We start from the raw sequence: 17,671 nt of genomic DNA, 5'->3' as shown, positions 1-17,671 counted from the left end.
ACCATATTTAGAAGTCCAGCTGAATTAAATAGGTTGGATCTAAATTAATTCTTGAAATTAAAAAACTCTTTCCATTAAAAGAAGTACTAGATTTGAAGCTAATGAAAAACTGTGTGAAATGTTCAGCTATTATTCTATGACAAACCCTGCCTTTTCTTTCCCTTCACCTGGTAACACAAACTCTAAACACAAGCAACAAACAAAACAAATGTCTAAGGAGTCTTAAGGAATCCATATACCCAGGTGGTGTTGAAATAGAACACCATATCTGTGCTGCAAAGATCTGGACATCCGCTAGCAAAGAGATATAAAGAGTTCTAAATTGTTTAATTTCGTTAAAATAGACACGTGAAACAGACACTTGGATGATGCATAAGGAGGTCATCCTACTTATTTATATGTCTACTTGAACCTCCCTCCACAAGTTAGCCATCCACCCTAACAGAAATCAGTTGGTTCTGTGAATTCTTCCTTGGTCTTAAGGAGGACTGACAAACAGTGAAAATATAGCCCACTCTGTGAAGTTGCAGGACTAGGCTATCTGGGGAACCTACAGAACATAATTCCTACTCATAATTTTGGATTTGGCCTGATTAAAATCAAGGCACGCAAACACAAATAGGCTTCACAGTAGATTCTGGCTTTCAGTCATAATGTTTGGCTGCAATAGTACTTCCAGCTAAATAAGATTCCATTGACTCTGATCAATCATACTTATATTCTGTCACTATACATTTACTCATAAATACCTGGTAGTAAATCCCAATGAAATCAGTGAGGTTTTTTTTCTGGATAAACTTGATTCAGCTGCCATATTTGGCTTGCTCAAAAATAAAACAACATAATTAGTTAAGCCCAAAAATAGTAATACAATATCTTGTATAATTCTCACCTAAAAATCTGCATTTAATGGATTTAAGAGTTAAGTAATAAAGTCATTCTGCACGTGGTAATTGACACCTATGCATTCTTTCTGCAAATTATATGCTTTTAACCGTCTACTATAGATTTGTGCTAAAAATTTGTCCAATTTACATTTATGCACACTTGACCCAGTGGCAGCAAATCGATGAACATAACAGGATGCTGAATTAAAATAAACATCTCCGCTTGCTCTCTGAATATACAGCACAGAGCGAATGGCTGCCCTACCATATATAATCTAAATCAATGTTTTTCAAACTTGGCAGCTTTCAGTATGCTGGCATGGGAATCCTGGGAGCTGAAATCCACACATCTTAAAGTTGCCAAGTGTGAAAAACACTGGTCTAAAGGATATTTTTCCTTTTTCAAACAAACAAACAACTGGTATATCTAAACATTGCATCGGGAATAAGGCATAAAGGGACATAATGTGTTTGGCATTTCTGCAAGAACCAGAACGCATACGTATTATGAAACTGAGGTCACATGACTAGCTAGATGAGCAAAAAGTGTTTGCAAACCTTGAGGACTTGTTACAAAATGGAGCTAGTGAGGAAAATATATTTGTAAAAGAATCTAATGTAACAAGTAATAAATGCACACATAGAGCAGGAGCATCCACAGGCTCTTGCTGCTTTTTCAGGTTGACAGAAGCAACATTGCAGCCATGCTCCTGAAGTTCTGCACCTGTCAGATATGTGTGCAACAATGCAACACACGCAGAAAAGGGATGGGGCTTGCATTACAATACCACAGCACCCCCCATTACAATGTCCCCCCATCAGACATCACTGTACACATTTGTATAGCTTTATAGTCATGTTCTGGATACTGCATAGAAATTCTCAGAAGATTCTCTACATTAATTCTTCATTTGAGTTAACATTTTTTGTACTATTATTAACCCGAGGGAGAAACATTCCTCAGTGTTTCTCTTTCCAAAGCTTTACCATTAGACAGACTGAGAGATTTTCCTTAGATACCAGATGATAGATATAATGGAGGCTGCTGTTTGTCCCAGGCACCTGGCCTGTATTTGGGCTGCTATCTCTGCAGTTCAAAAACCCAAATGACCACTAGATGGCACCAGATGGATTGGTTGCCATCTGCTGGATGACCAGATGTGGTACCCTATCACATACCCTCTAAACTATTTTTGCTGCCCTATTACCAGTATGTCCAAGATCCAAGATTTAATTAGCAGACTAGCTGTCTTCTGCCTATCTTGTTTTGGACAATAAAACCACTTATAATGATTCTGAACATTAAAGCAAAGTAAGTATATTTCCTTGTTCTTCTGCCTTTGCTTCCCCCACTTCCTACAAATTAACTGTCCGTACCAGTTTGCATTTAGGTACAACTTATGGTCAAAGAACATTTCCCTTTTTGTGTATTTTGAGAGACTCTGGCAGCAGAACAAACAAACTGCAAATACAGGTGGTTTCTCTGGTGCACAACTGGTCAGGTTGAAACAGAGCTCCCTTCAGCATCTTCTCACTCCCCTCTGCCTTCCTCCACCCCCCCCCTCCCCTTCTTTCTCTTGTTCTTTGGTCCGGAATTGAGCTATCAGCACATGCTCCCAGGCTTCAGTCTGGCTATAATCTTGTTGGAAGTCCTGGCAAAATCAGCATGCCTCATTAGCATGTGTATTAGCGTGTAAATTGAGTTTGTCCCACGCTTAAACTCTGAGGAAGCTGTTTGTTGCCGCTCCCACTTCCTCTCTCACTCTTCCTCCTCCTTCCACCTACTGAGGAGGCAGCAAGCCTGCTGCACTCCTCTGTCTCCATCTTGGGCCTAAAGCCATGAGCCTAGCTTTTCTTCCACGCAGCTCTTGGCAGCTATTGGGCTGAGAGTTTAGGGTGAATTAAGTTTAGAAAGAACAGAAGATACAAGGAATTTCATTTTCCACCAAAGATGGATGTAACAACCAAGAATAAAAATGAGTAAAATGTTATTTTACTTTACTTTGAACTTACTATGTCTAAGCATGTAATTCTTTATGCTTGGGAGAATTAAGTGTGTAAGATCAATAACCTGTGTTTCTCTGACATGCTCATTGAAGCTATCTAAGATAATATTCTTTTTCTGAGTATAGCTTCTCAGTTGTGTTAAACTCTGCTCATTCAGTGGTTCTAGCAGGCCACTAATTGGCTTCAAAACTAACCTAGCCCCATCTGTCACCCTATCTGGGCCATCTTTGCACAAGGCTTGAAAAGATGATGCGAGATTGGCCATGTGGCAACTCGTGCCTACAGATGGGGGGAGGGGGGAGAAGCTTCGGGTGGAATACTGGAACAGGACACTCGAAGGCCCAACTCATCACAGCAGCTGATGGCCTGAGAAGGCTGCTGCTGGGGCTGCTCAACATCCTCTTGCTGCAGGCAGGACACATTTCTGGCAGCCTCTTCCCCATTGCATTATTCATGTGGAGAAGCCCCTTTAAATTCAAAGGGCGATTAGGCTCTTTTTCTCCCTACCCCAGTGTGGCCTCCCTATAACTCCAAAGGCAACAGGGAGACCCACTGTAAGGCCATTAGCAAAGAACAATGGGAAACTGAAAGGGTGAATCTGAGTGAATAGAAGAATGAAAGTTGGCTTGTGCCAGAGATCCTGGCTTATCACATTATGTGAGGCAGCAGATGGAGTGTGGTCTGGTTGCCAAGCAGAATTCTAGAGTCATAGAGCATTCACATCTAATATTCTGAAAAAGTACCACTCTAATAATAAATGACCCAAGTCTTGAATGCTTTTAGCTTAGTGAGAGCTGCAATAAAAACACCATGTTTATTGATACAATTCACATTTTTGTAAGACAAAACAAATGTGGACTTTATAGTGTTTATTTTGTGTCTTTTCTCCTATAAATCCAAAGGTAACAAGGGATGTTTCATTTTGCTTTTGAGCCTACTGTCCTTTGCAATATGTTTTTTTGTTCACAGACAAAATACATCTTAATATATTTCTTGAAATACCAAAGATCTCTGAAATAAGGAGAGCAATAGTACAGTCCCTGCATTCTGAAATAGCCTTTGTTGTAGAACTTCTCATTTAAATAAACTACTATTCAGATAACTTCTCTTATTTAAAGAAAAATGTAACAAAGAATTTTCAATGTACATCAGATGCTTGATACTTGCTAGCTTTATCCAGTGCTACGCCATAGTCTGTATGGATAAATAAGGTTAAACTCTAGAGAGCTTTCAGTTAATTTCTTCCAAGTCTCTCTACACAGAGTTAGCCAGAATAGCACAGCAAGCCAATATGCTCACATTACATTGGGAGTGGATGAATAGGGGAAAGAGATGTCCTCACCATGCAGCCAAATGACTGCCATGTCCCATGTATCTCAACATAAGAGTAGAAAAAGAAAATCCACAACCAGAACATCCTCCAAGATCATTAGAAGACCGTACGCTCACAGCATGCCTTGAAGCTCCATTCTACATCCATCAAACTACCTAAGATGTGTCAGAAAAAATCTCATGCCACCTGCAAATGAAGGGAACCAATCAACTCATGGTGATAGGAACATATTCCCATTAGAACCCTCCACCAACATTACACCAGATAACAATACCAAAGCATTTTCTATCTATCAGCCCAGTCACATGGGCAGCGACAGTCCTGCTGTGGCCAGTCTCCAGGCATTCCTAAAAGTTTTGTTTTCAGGCACAAGTCATAGAGGACCATCAAGGGGAAGTGGAACCCTCAGTTTGAAAATGTTGTAGGCATTTCTTCTTTGCAAATTGCACTGCTATAAGTATCTATTCATTGTGATATGCCTTGTTCCTTTTTTTAAAAAAAATGTTTACTTTGAGAAGGGAAGGCTTACCTGGGAAAAGATATAAATAGTTCAAGGAAGTTATGTGTAGCTCTGTCAGAAAGCTAGATATGAAGAGCATATAACTCTGTTAGATCAAGGTTCCAAAACTACCCAGGGAGGGAGGCATCTTTTGCTAAGGAGCAAAGAGGAGAGGCCTATTACAGGACCAGGAACAGAAGAATATCAACAAGGAGACTTGCAGGAGTTACAGTACTTTGCACAAAGACTTTTCAGACTATTATTTTATTTTTGCTTTTAATGTTTAGATTTAGGTTCCCTCTTTTCTCTTGGGGTTTAGACAGCTTGCCTGGGGATCCTACTTCATTATATCTTCACAACAACAACCCTTTGAGGTAAGCTGGGCTTAGAGTGACTAACCCAAAGTGTCTGACAGACAGCTTTATCAAGGTGTTTTTCATGTGTTTATCATTGTGAACTATTTATATCCTTTCCCAAGTAAGCCTTCCCTTCTCAAAGTAAACATATTTTTAAAAAAATAAACAAAGCTTATCACAATGGATGGATATCTATCACAGTGCAGTTTACAAAGAAGGAAGCTGAAGGAGTAATTTAGGGAGCTGAAGTTGTTGTTGTCATTTGAATAGCACCTTACCCTCTTTTTCTTGGCAAATTAGCAGTAATAGCCAGCCAGTTGGATTGGCAGGCATCCAGCGCCATTCAATCCAGGCTCTTTTCGAGAATCCAGGAAGTGTGCTCCCAGTTATGATAATCCCCAGCTACACTCAGCAAGAGAAGCCTATTCAAAATAAAAACAAAAAACAGGCCACCTGGTAAAACTACCATCCTCCCTTCTCCCCCCCCCCCCCCCCTCCTATCAAGTAAATTCAGATTTCCTGGAAAGGCTTTACTTGCTAATGAAATTGCAATACCAGGGCATAAATAAACTATCCAGCTGGGCTTTTTGAAACTTCCTGCCCCTTGAGTTCCTGAATTAGTGACATGAAAGTGTTGCTCTGTAACCTAATTTTGTGAATATGCTACATAATGTTGCAACTGAACTTCAACTATTGGAATAAATATGCCAACAATAGGAAGAAGGTATCAAGTTCAAAATATATGGCGGGCTGTCTTCTTTATCACATGTCAGTTGGAAGGCTTTGGAAATGTGGGGGAGATTGAATGTACCCTTGTCTGAGCTCACACTATAATCCATTGAACAGGCAGTTTTATGGTATTTCTTTGTGGCTACATTAATATAAAACATTCTTTTGGGAACAGCATGGCATAATTCAGTCTACAACTCCTGTGCATAGATTCACAGAATATAAGGGTTGGAAAGGATCTTGGAGATCATGCAGTCCAACCCTGGACATGGTGCAGGAATCAATTCTTACATAGGGTTACCAGATGTTCAGCAAAAGGAGGACATGTCCTCCTTTTTGTCCTCATGTCCTCCGTCTGTAAGGCATGGTACTGAAATCAAATATTGATTTTTGAGTATCTCTTCCTGAGCAGCCTTTCTCGCTTCCCTAATAAATGCCAACCACAAGTTAACAAACTCAGCTCTGTGACCTTAATTAGTTGATTAGTACCTTCCAGCCACCTTGCATGGCTACCTGAAATTGACAAGACCTTAATCAGTTACTGACTGAAGGCTTTTGTTTCCTAACTGGTTCTAGCACATTCCTGCCATTGAAGAAACCAGTCTTTCTGATGCTGGAAAAAGTAATTTCATATACATGTGAGATTTGAGAAGTGAGGCTGAGACTCACTCCAATGCAGCAAATTGAACCAGTTGACTGGGAAGCAGTTTGCAGCTTTCTTAAGCTTTTTGTGAATTTGATGGCTTTTACTGCTGCTTCTGGGGTTGTTACAGAGACTATACAGTATATAATGTTGCTTTGCAACTGTTCTTCAAATATGGAGAATGTTGGAGGGGTTGAGTGATGGGATGGTCTCTCCAACACTGACATGAGTCAAGTGAGTGAGGCCAATGAGTTCTATTGCTTCCTCTGATTTAACTATAATAAAAGCAAGGAAAGTGTCCACTTTGGGGCCTGTAGGGAAATGGGGCCTGGCCTGGCCTTTCATCCCTTTTTTAAAATAGCCTTGGTCAAGATACACACTTGTCTATAAGAGAAACCTGATTGGCCCAAGGTGGTACAATGGGTGGGGACACAGAAGCCAGTGGACAGTGTATGGACAATAATTATGCCCCTCAACCCCTCAGAAAGCACCTTGTATTCAAGATGAACTTCCACTGCCATCACTCTATAGGTCTTTCTCTACACCAGTGTTTCTGAAACTTGCCAACTTTAAGATGTGTGGACTTCAACTCCCAGAATTCCCCAGCCAGCCACTCACATTGCTCTACATAGTCTGCTGGCAAGTGAAGGAAGAGCTGTTGCCAAGCTGTTGCTGTAGAAGGGGGCCAAGGAGGGGCTGGACTGGATGGTAGAAATGGAGCCCTCAGAGGCCCTAGCAGCTTCACTAGTGCTGGCTGCTCTCTTTCTGAGCCTCTTGTGGGGCTTTGGCCTAGTTGTGTGGCAGCAGCAGGGAGGAAGGGACCATATGCCCCTTCTTTGCACACCCTCAGTTGCCACAGCCTGGGGGTGGACTTGGCACCTGAGCTCTCTTAGCATTGGGGAGCCCCAGTTTGCTTTGGGCCCAGAGAGCTCAACTTATGCTCTGAAGCAACACAGATTACATTCTGAATGTACTGAATGAGCACATGTTGTTCTATAAAAAGAGGGTCCTGCAACAGATGTGACAGCTGCAGAACTTCACAGGCAACTTTCATCTTACACAGTTAAAGCGGGGGAAATCATACTTTTGACTCCTCCCAAAGTTCAACTTTTTTTTTCCATTGATTCTGAGCCAGAATTTTGTTCTCCATTGGAATGAAAGCACTTTCCCTTGCGCTGATGGAAAGAAATTGCTTTATTTGTTATTTGTTTTTCCAAAAGGCAAGTCATGTTGAGCAAAATTCTGATGGTTGGGTATGGGATTCTTAACCTTATTTTAGTTATGAAATAACAGACATGCGGGGAGTAAGTGTCCAGCCTTTTGCTGTACTATTTTCACTCTGGCAGACTGCAGTTTCTCTGTCTTTCCACACAGCAATGAAGTTTTAAGTAAAGAAACCAAGAGGCAGTTAAGCTTCATGGGAGTAGCCCATGAAGTTTCTTTAGTTCAGGGCACTTGGGCCCCTAGGGAGAGAGCAAAGCAATGGATTTTTGCACTATACAAAACATCAGTGAGGTTTCTTTGCCACCTCACAACAGTAGAGTACATTCAGAAACAACACCCAGAGAAACTTTAAAATACTTCAATGATGTAAAAAAAAGAAGAATCCCATTTTATTAAGTCACAGAATTCCCATGTCAGATGTAGTTTGGACTTTGGGGCTAAGCTAGATGGATTTGAGATCTCTAGATTTTGTTTGGCTTTTTAAATGTTAAAACTGGTATTGGCTAGATCTGATTTGAATAGGAATCACTGTGCTGTGGTTCTCTCCACCCTCATTTCTGATTTATATCGTTCAGTTTAGATCTGAATTTTAAGTATCTCCTCTCCCTGCTGAAGAGCAGGCAATTTCTAAGGAGTAGAAAAGAATGTGGGTATTTAATCTTGAAGAGAAAAGAAATGGCCAGGTGGATTTTGTAGACAGCATAAATAAATGGAAGTTAAATAGTCATGCTCACTTTTTTTGTATGTAGGCAGACGGGGGAGATTAGCAGTTGGAAAATCATAAACACTGAACTCATTTCCTAGAAGTTAGCAACTGATTTCCTAGAGAGAAATGCCATGTATAATCAGAAAGACTATCTGAATCTGATACAGTTTCAAGAAGACACCCACCTAGTATGTTCCCAAACAAAATCCCTCATACACATTCTCGCTTTATTTTAATAAGGCAAGTACTTTTTTAAATAATTATCATGGAAAGCATATGAAAAATGCAGCTTCAAGGTTTGCCAGCAAAGGCAACATAAAATAATCACATTTTCAAAAATACATGCAAAATGGGCAACACTACTTCTAGCTATGATGCTGGGGACTTTAACTGACATCAGTAATGGACCCTGAATCCATACAGCTGACCTGAACACATGAAGAGGAAAGAAGCACCAGTAGACTAATTCCTCGGTAAACATGTAATACTATGTACTATATATTTCTTAGGCAGGGTCATCTCTGGAAGGTCATCATTGGCTGCATTCTTAAGAATCATCTTTTTCCCCTGGCATCTTACATATATATTGGTCTGTAAGCCCAGAAGGCCCAAAAGTTGGGAAAGCCTGCTCAAGAGTAACTTCTTAAGGGGGCTGCAATGATGACCTTCCAGAGATGACCCTGCCTAAGAAATATATAGTACATAGTATTACATGTTTACCGAGGAATTAGTCTACTGGTGCTTCTTTCCTCTTCATGTGTTCAGGTCAGCTGTATGGATTCAGGGTCCATTACTGATGTCAGTTAAAGTCCCCAGCATCATAGCTAGAAGTAGTGTTGCCCATTTTGCATGTATTTTTGAAAATGTGATTATTTTATGTTGGCCATCTGACAGTAAGCCTCCCTGAGAGCACAAAGATTTACATAAGAAGACACGTATGGGAGTACATGTGTATTAAGGTGGCTGGGTACTAAGGAGGCAGGGCTTCTGCAGCAACCTGCACTTGCTGAAAGTCCCATTTCAACACAACTATGGAGAATCCAGGAGCTCCATCCTTGTTTTTAACATCTGCCTACTCAGACTAGAGCAGTGTTTCTCAACCTTGGCAACTTTAAGGTGTGTGGACTTCAACTCCCAGAATTCCTCCAGCCAGTCTTGCTATAAGCGTTGCTGGCTGGGGAATTCTGGGAGTGGAAGTCCACACATCTTAAAGTTGCCAAGGTTGAGAAACACTGGACTAGAGTTTCAGGAAAGCAAAGTGATATTGGCTTGATGTTCTCCAGGATAAAGAAAACGCAATGTGCTTGGCTAGCCAGGTGGCAAAGAGGCCCTCTCTGCATTACATGTGTCCTTACCTTGCAGTAGAATTTATGTAGAAATGAGAGCTAAACAACACAGGAGTTTCTCCACGTGCCATAGCCCGATAACTGTTGTGAAGCAGCGAAGTGTAGCAAGCATTTGGGGGATTAGCTGCAAAGTTCCTATTTACAAATAACTCCCAGGCACGAGGTAATCATACCCCTTACATAATGTCATCCTCACCAGGTAAACAACCCTGCAGCACTGGCTGGCAAATCGTTGCCAAAAGAAAAACACTGCTTCAGCTGCTGGAGCCCCAGCCTCGAACCCTGCAAGCTTCTGTGCCTGGTGCTTGAACAGCACGTATATGATTATTGAGCGGCATTCAGCATAATAATCATTGCTGCCCTCCAAACTACGGGTGCTGCATGCAAGCTCAGCCCAGTCCTGTAAGCAATTACAGGAGGCCATTTGAAAGCCAGGTTGTTACAAAACAGGCCTTGCCTTCAACGAAGCTGATGAAAATGCAGAGCATAGCCAACCTCGCTCTCGCAGTTCGCTTGAAACCAAGGCTGTTTTCACAGGAATTCATATAGCAAGGATAGACATACTGGAAGTTTCAAAATAGTCCTGCTGGAGCTTATTTTTTTTTACTCTGGATGATTATCACCACTTAATTCTCTCTGCGTTGTCTGTTGAGAGAAGAGATGAGTTTGGAGAAGTGGAAATAAACAGGAGAGATCCCCTTTCTCTCTCTTTCTCCTAAGATATGTTTTGTTTACTTCTCCATCTGTACCGAGGAGCAAACAGCTGAAGCAACCTTTGGTGTCATGACATTCCTCAGAGAGTTCCCCAACTTAGATTTCTCTACCCTACTGCCACCACAGACTACAACATTTGGATGCAAGGTTGTTGGTTGTTTTTTTTTGTCAAAGGTACGAAAGGAGGAGGAGGGGTCTCTTGAAGATTTGCCAAAAGAATAGCCTTACTTGTTGAAATGCAAGAGCTTTGCTCTGCTCAGAAGTCCTTTCCAAGTTAGTTGGGATCTTTAATAAGGGCAAAGATGATTTTCAGGACCTGTCCCTGGATAACAAACAGCAAATGCCATGTGATTGAATCATTGTAATGACAGTGTCAAAAGACTTGCATTTGATCAAGTGTCATAACAAGATGTTCTGCCAAAAGGCAGCAGCAACTGCAATGTGTGTGTGTTTTGACAGAGGATAAAGTTGGGAAGGAAAGAAGATATGTACATCATAGCAGCTTTAAGATTAAATGAAAGGAGAAGGTGAGGCGAAGAATGAAAGATATTGTAAATTGCTAAATCCTTAGGTCCAAGACAGAAGCAAACCGCTGGAAGCTGAAGTCCATCTCCACAAGTGAACATGCACAAATCATACTCTGAAATTCAGTGAATGAAATACATTTTGATTATCAGACACGGGTAATCCATTCTACTTGGACGCACAATCTTATACTATCTTTTTTTTTCTGCTAGTCCTTCTAGCAGAAAAAAACAAAAACGAATGCTGCGTAAGAGGCAGCACAACCAATAATGCTACCCTTATTTTTTGTTACTTTGGGATATTCTTAAAAAGCAGTAAGGAGACTTTGCACTGGCTCCATCTGAGAACTCTTGTCCCCTGTTACTGGAGTACAACTCTTAGAACCCCGAGCAAACAGAGGGTCATGAGGGGAGTTTTCAGCACTGTTAGGACTGACCAATTGTGACATAAATTGTGAGCTCTGCAAGAAGTCAAGCGTTCTTCCCCAAAGTTAATGTTTTATAGGTTTACAATCTCTCACAATGGAGCAGCTGCTCTGCTAATACTACAGCCAGGAAAGAATTTGCCTCTAAATCTGCAGAGTCATATTTTTACTGCATGATTCAGCTGAACCAACCACTGCTAGCTGCTGCTTACATTGCAAGCTTTTGTCCCCCCCATTCAATCGTGTCCGATTAGGTATACCTTGGAGGGTTCCAAATAGAAGACAGTGTATTTGGAACCACCACTACCCATAAAAGTTATTGAATTATACAGAGCAATTCCAGAATAAGAACCTTGTTTGGAAACACCTAGAACTGCATTTGACTTTAAAAGTGGAAATTTCTCAAAAAGAAGGGATTGGTCATAAGGAGACATACAAAGTCAAGGGAGTAAAAGACTCAGTAATAGGAACTGAGAATGTATACTGTACCACAGATAACATAAAATAAAATCAAGTTCAATAGAATAGCAACACAATTGTCAAACAGCTGAAGAAACTTTTTAAAAAGATAAAGTCTGATGAAATGAGAAAGATACAAATTGGGCAATGGAGATGCAAGTAGACAATAATGGAAATGAGGAGGAGGAGGAAATTTAGTAGTATTTTATTAAGAACAAGACTAAAATTAAAAAAGGAAAAGAATGTTAGGTGAATGGTGCTCACTAGGTAAGTCACAGAGAGGTAAAATAAGAGTGCAAAGAAGTCAGTGGATTCTTTCTATCTTTCTTCATGGCAGAAGATAAAAAGCAATACATACAAACAAATGCTTTCAGGACAGAAGTCAAATGAACTGAGGCAAATGGGGTATAGAGAGTTACAGGCAGATTGGCTGAATACTACTAGAATGTATTATTAAAGTTATACAGAAGAAAAAATCTTACTAAAACATTCAGCCAACTTAAGCTGATCTCAGTAACCTTGTAGGTTCTATGAGAGTATCAACACACATGTGTTAGAGTGATCAGAAAAGTACTGACTTTCCAATTATTGGAGAATCACCAAGGGGAATATAAAATTAAATCAAGAAAGCAACTGATGGCAGAAGGATATAGTTCTCAGTGGTTTTCCCATTTACAGCTATCAGAAAGATTTAAAATGAATAAAAAGGCTTATAATATAGAACAAAGAATTTGAAGTGCAGTTGTGTACAGATGATGAACATGTAATTGCTAAAAGGTATCAATTTTTGTTGAAATTTGAAATGGAAGAACACGTTAAAGAACGTATGATAAAGCGGGCTAAGAATTTTGGTTATAATATACAGATGGATCAGTGGGAAAATATGTGGTCAACATTTATGTTATGTTATGACCTTAAAGAGAATTCTTATAAAATGATGTATCATTGGTACATGATGCTAGAGAAATTATCTAGAATGTATAAAGGCATTCCAAATGTATGCTGAAAATGTGAACAACATGGACATTTTATCATGCTGGGTGGACATTTTAAAAAGCTAAAAAAAATGGATTCAAATACACACACTGATATAGAGGATTTTAAAGATTAATATTCAGTTGAAGCCAGAACATTTCCTTTTAGGACTGATGGATACACAGTTGGAAAAGAATCATGGAAGATTATTTCAAAATATGATTACCGTGGTGAGATAATTATATGCACGAAGATGGAAAGATTCAGCACTGCCCACCATGGAGGAATGGTTGGTGAAATTGACAGAACTTGCTGAGGTGGCCAAACTGACTTCTTTGATTAGAGAAAGGTCATTATTGACATTCATTAATGACTGGAAACCCCTTATGGATTTTTTTGTAAAAAAGAAAATGATATTGTGACTTATGCTTTTGATGATTAGAAATAATAGGTTGTAATAAAAAGGGAATTATGATGTAATCTTAAAAAGAGAGGTTTGATTAGAATTGTGTGTTTAACTGCTGAGGAAGATTGGAAGCCATTTCTTTATATTTCTTTTTGTGTTTTCTGTTCTTTTATTTTCTCTTCCTTTTTTCTATCTCCTTTTTTCTTTGTTTTTTCTTTCACATTTACTAAATCTTTTTCTTTGAATGTACTTCTTATGATATATGTAAAATCTTTTAATAAAGGCTATTAAAAAAAAGAAAAGTACTGAGTTTCCAAATGTTCAAATGCTTTTGGCGATAGTTATTCAAATGTGGACCTGTGGGCATCCACAAAGGAGACAGTAGGGAGCAAATGATCTTGCTTGCATCATGGCATCATTGTACAAACGAAGCAGATATATTATTCTATAAAGTCTTCTAGCCGTGATGGTTTGCTCTGGGGTAGTAATTGCTGGGATACAACAGTAGGAAGAAATGCCCTCATATTTTTATATTTTATACCAACTTCTTGTTCACCACTGGGGCAAACATGATGCTGCACTAGACAGACATCTGGACTTAACTATAAGATCTACTCTTCTGCTCATTTGTGTTTCTCCCTCCCTACTTAAGCTATTCAGCTTAGAAGTGCAGTATTCCAGTTCTCATAGGTTTTTCTCTAAATTTTGTTATGATATGCATAACAAATGGTAAGACGGAGTGGCTGTGGATTGATGGTGCTTCATCTTCTGGGAAATTGTCATCCTTAGTTCTGGATGGGGTTGCACTGCCCCAGACAGACTCAGTGCATAATCTGGGGTTTCTTCTGGACTCACGACTCCTGCTTGAAGAGCATGTGGCAGTCGTGGCCAGGAGGGCCTTTGCACAACTTCAGGTTGTGCACCAGTTACGCCCATTCCTGAATCGAGAAGCCCTCCGAACAGTCACTCACACCCCAGTTATCTCCCATATAGACTACTGCAATGCGCTCTACATGGGGCTACCCTTGAAGAGTATCTGGAAGCTTCAGCTGGTCCAGAATGCAGCCGTGCGGGCTATTTTTGGTGCCCCTAGGTCGGCACATATAACACCGCTGCTGCGCGAGCTGCACTGGGTGCCAGTTTGCTTCCAGGTCCAATTCAAGGTGTTGGTTATTACCTTTAAAGCCCTACATGGCATAGGGCCAGGTTACCTGAGGGACTGTCTCATCCCCATTACATCGGCCCACCCCACCCGATCATCCAGAGAGGGCATGTTGTGGACACCGTCCGTAAGACAATTTCATCTGGCGGGGTCCAGGAAACGGGCCTTCTCTGTAGTGGCCCCCACCCTCTGGAATATCTTGCCCCTGGAGGTGAGGCAGGCCCCCTCACTCCTGACCTTCCGGAAGGCCCTGAAGACTTGGTTCTGCCGTCTCACCTGGGGCGGGAAAGTGAATAACCATTCTTAGGGGTGGCTCGCACCCTAGAGTCCCACCCACCAGCCTGGATTTTATACCTTTCTTGGATTCTATTTATTTACTGTATTTTATAATAACTGTTTTATGAGATTTTAATGTTTATATTTTGCGCTTGATTTTATTGTAAACCACCCAGAGTCCCTCTTTTGGGGGAGATGGGCGGTGGCTAAATTTGATCAATCAATCAATAAAATAGTTAAAGGTTAGCTTGATGATATGTTTAATTCATTATTAAATTCCAAACACCACACTTCAGGTCCCCATCTTCTACCTTTTTTTTAGTTCCATTTTCTACCAGGGTTTTGCAGCCAGCAAAACTATTTCAGCCATTAGTTACTTTCTTGGGCAAACATCGGTGATTATTGTTCATTGCCTTCTGCCCTGCTAGTGCATTGCAGTACGAATGAATGTGTTTCACCCCAGCTCTTGGATGTGCCACTGCAACTATTCCAGGCTACACTCTTCCACTTGCAGCTGCTATTGGCATAGCAGATGCCCTTTGCAGGGGCATGTTTATTTATTGGTGACCTTACTCAGTGGGACGTAAAGCTGTCCTTGTATATATGTAGCATTTTGTCAATAACATTTTCATCCTGTTACCATTAATACATCCAGCTGGTGTTCCTCTAAGTATCCAGGGCCCCACTTATCTGGCAAAGCTAGGGTTAGGTTAGGTTACCCTAACCCTAACCCTAAAGCTAACCATTATATCAAACTCCACCCTCCACAATCGGGTGGACATGTCTGGCAGCCTGAGGTTCGATCCCAGAAGGTACCAATCACCTATTGTAAAAGCACTTGGCTCTTTCCTTTTCAGGCCTTGAAGTTTCTTTTTTTTAAAAAAAAAAAAATAATGAACAACCTTCTCCCAGTTGCATTAGTTAAATTGTCTTTTGGGATGAAGGCATTCTTTGGCATTTTTATCGAATTAAAGAAGGCATATTTCAGTGGATTTTTATGAAAAATCTGACACAGATGAAGCATCTATTCTGCTTCAGACTGATCCTCTGGAACAAGTCCAAGTACATGCAGTTGTGAGGCTGCTGGCCGGACAAGCTTATCTGTGTAGAAGAGTGTTTCTCAACATTGGCAACTTAAAGATGTATGGACTTCAACTTCTAGAATTCCCCAATTCACCCAATTCTGGCAGTTGAAGACCACACATCTTCAAGTTGCCAGGGTTGAGAAACACTGGTGTAGAATAATATCTTTTTTAAAGTCACTGCACTAGCTACCAGTAGATTTCTGGACCCAATTCAAAGTGCTGCTCATTACCTTTCAAGCCTTACATGGAACAGCGCCAGGATACATAAGGTAGCACTTTGCCAGAATTGGATCTGAATGTCTGATCTGAACATTAAGAGAAGGGTTGTAACTCTGTAACCCTTGCAAGGTAGATTGGCGTTGAACATCACAAGAGGCTTTCTTGGCAGTAACTCTTACCTTGCAGAATTCTCTCCCCACACAGTTACAGGCAGCTCTAACCCTCCTTGCATTTCAAAACCAAATGAAAAGAGCCCTATTTCATCATGCATTTGCCCCAAGATGAATGTGAGTGTCATAACAGGATACTAGAGTATTGTCTGGATCAGATTTATCAGGATATGGTTACTTTTGCAAATTTTCATCTATGCTATTTGCAAACTTTGGGCATGGGAAGAATTAGAAATGCTGCTAAGAAATTTATTGATGAATTTTGAATAAAAATTATTTCCTGCTCAGCAAGATTATTAAACAGGAGAGATACTCCAGGGCCAATACAATAAATAGTCACATTCTGTTGATCATTATGTGGATTTGTGCATAAAGCAAAGCATTATGTGTTTGCCCCAAACCATAAACAGTTGCATGGGAATTTTCTAAATATTAAAATAAACACAGCCACCTAAGTCTCATTAGAGAAAAACGGTCCTTTTTTAAAGTTTATTTATCCACCTACTCAGACTATTTGATGGAGTACAGGGAAAGTTCTGCAGCAATTTGTTTTCCTTGCCTTGGGAGAGTTAGCTGTTGACTATTCCTATTACTTATCAGGCACTCTTATGAAGTCAGCATGTCCAGTACAGAATGTATGTCTTCCTTTGCCTCATCAGCACGCAACTCCTATACAGCAGACTTGGTATCAAATATTACGTTAGTAAAAAAAAAAAGCTGCATGCCAGGTACCTGGCTCGTTTGCAACTCCAAGCAGAATTGGAGGCACTAACTCAGGAGCAAAGAGCATATCTTGGATTAAGTTGCACAATTCAGCTGAAAGTCAACAAAATGCACTAAGGAACTGCCTGTACTTTGGCTAGCCACAATTCCATGATACTATCAGTCATGGGGTTTCTTGTCCCAAGGTCCCTGGCAAACAGAATCTGCAGAATTAAGAGTGATAAAAACATTCATGATGCTGCACAATGAGTTGGTTCCCATAACTATATTTCTCCACATGTTGGGACTGGCCAGTGCAAATGCTCTGTGCAGGGAAGAGTTAGCTGCCTTTGCCAGGATCACAACTGCTGCTGATATACTAACAGAGAACTCATTTTCCAATTGTGGATCCTTATGAGAGCCAACTGGCACCATCCCAGCACTAAAGGAAAGTCTGAGCAGGCATCGAGGGAGAAATAGAGTTTGCAGAAGTAAAAAAAGTTTTCAGGAAAAAAATAATGGGAAGAATAACTGAATGAGACAGCATTCTAAGTGGCCATTATTTAAGCTATTTAAGCAAAGAATTGCATTGAACTACATCTTGCTATCATAGCAGCCTTAAAATTGTCACCAACTTTTACCATACAATAATTGTATTTATTATGCACATGCACACGTGCACGTGCACACATGTACACACACAAAATATATAACCCTTCTTCAAACAGTTCCCAACATTGACATGGGTCTCCTTTCTTTCTATGTAGCTTGCAGATAGCTGGGCTACAAGTCTGACAACTGATGCACAGGAGGTAAATCTACAT

The sequence above is a fragment of the Candoia aspera genome, chromosome 2, assembly GCF_035149785.1.
Source record: "Candoia aspera isolate rCanAsp1 chromosome 2, rCanAsp1.hap2, whole genome shotgun sequence".
Taxonomy (NCBI): Eukaryota; Metazoa; Chordata; class Lepidosauria; order Squamata; family Boidae; genus Candoia; species Candoia aspera.
This window is presented reverse-complemented; position numbering follows the sequence as displayed.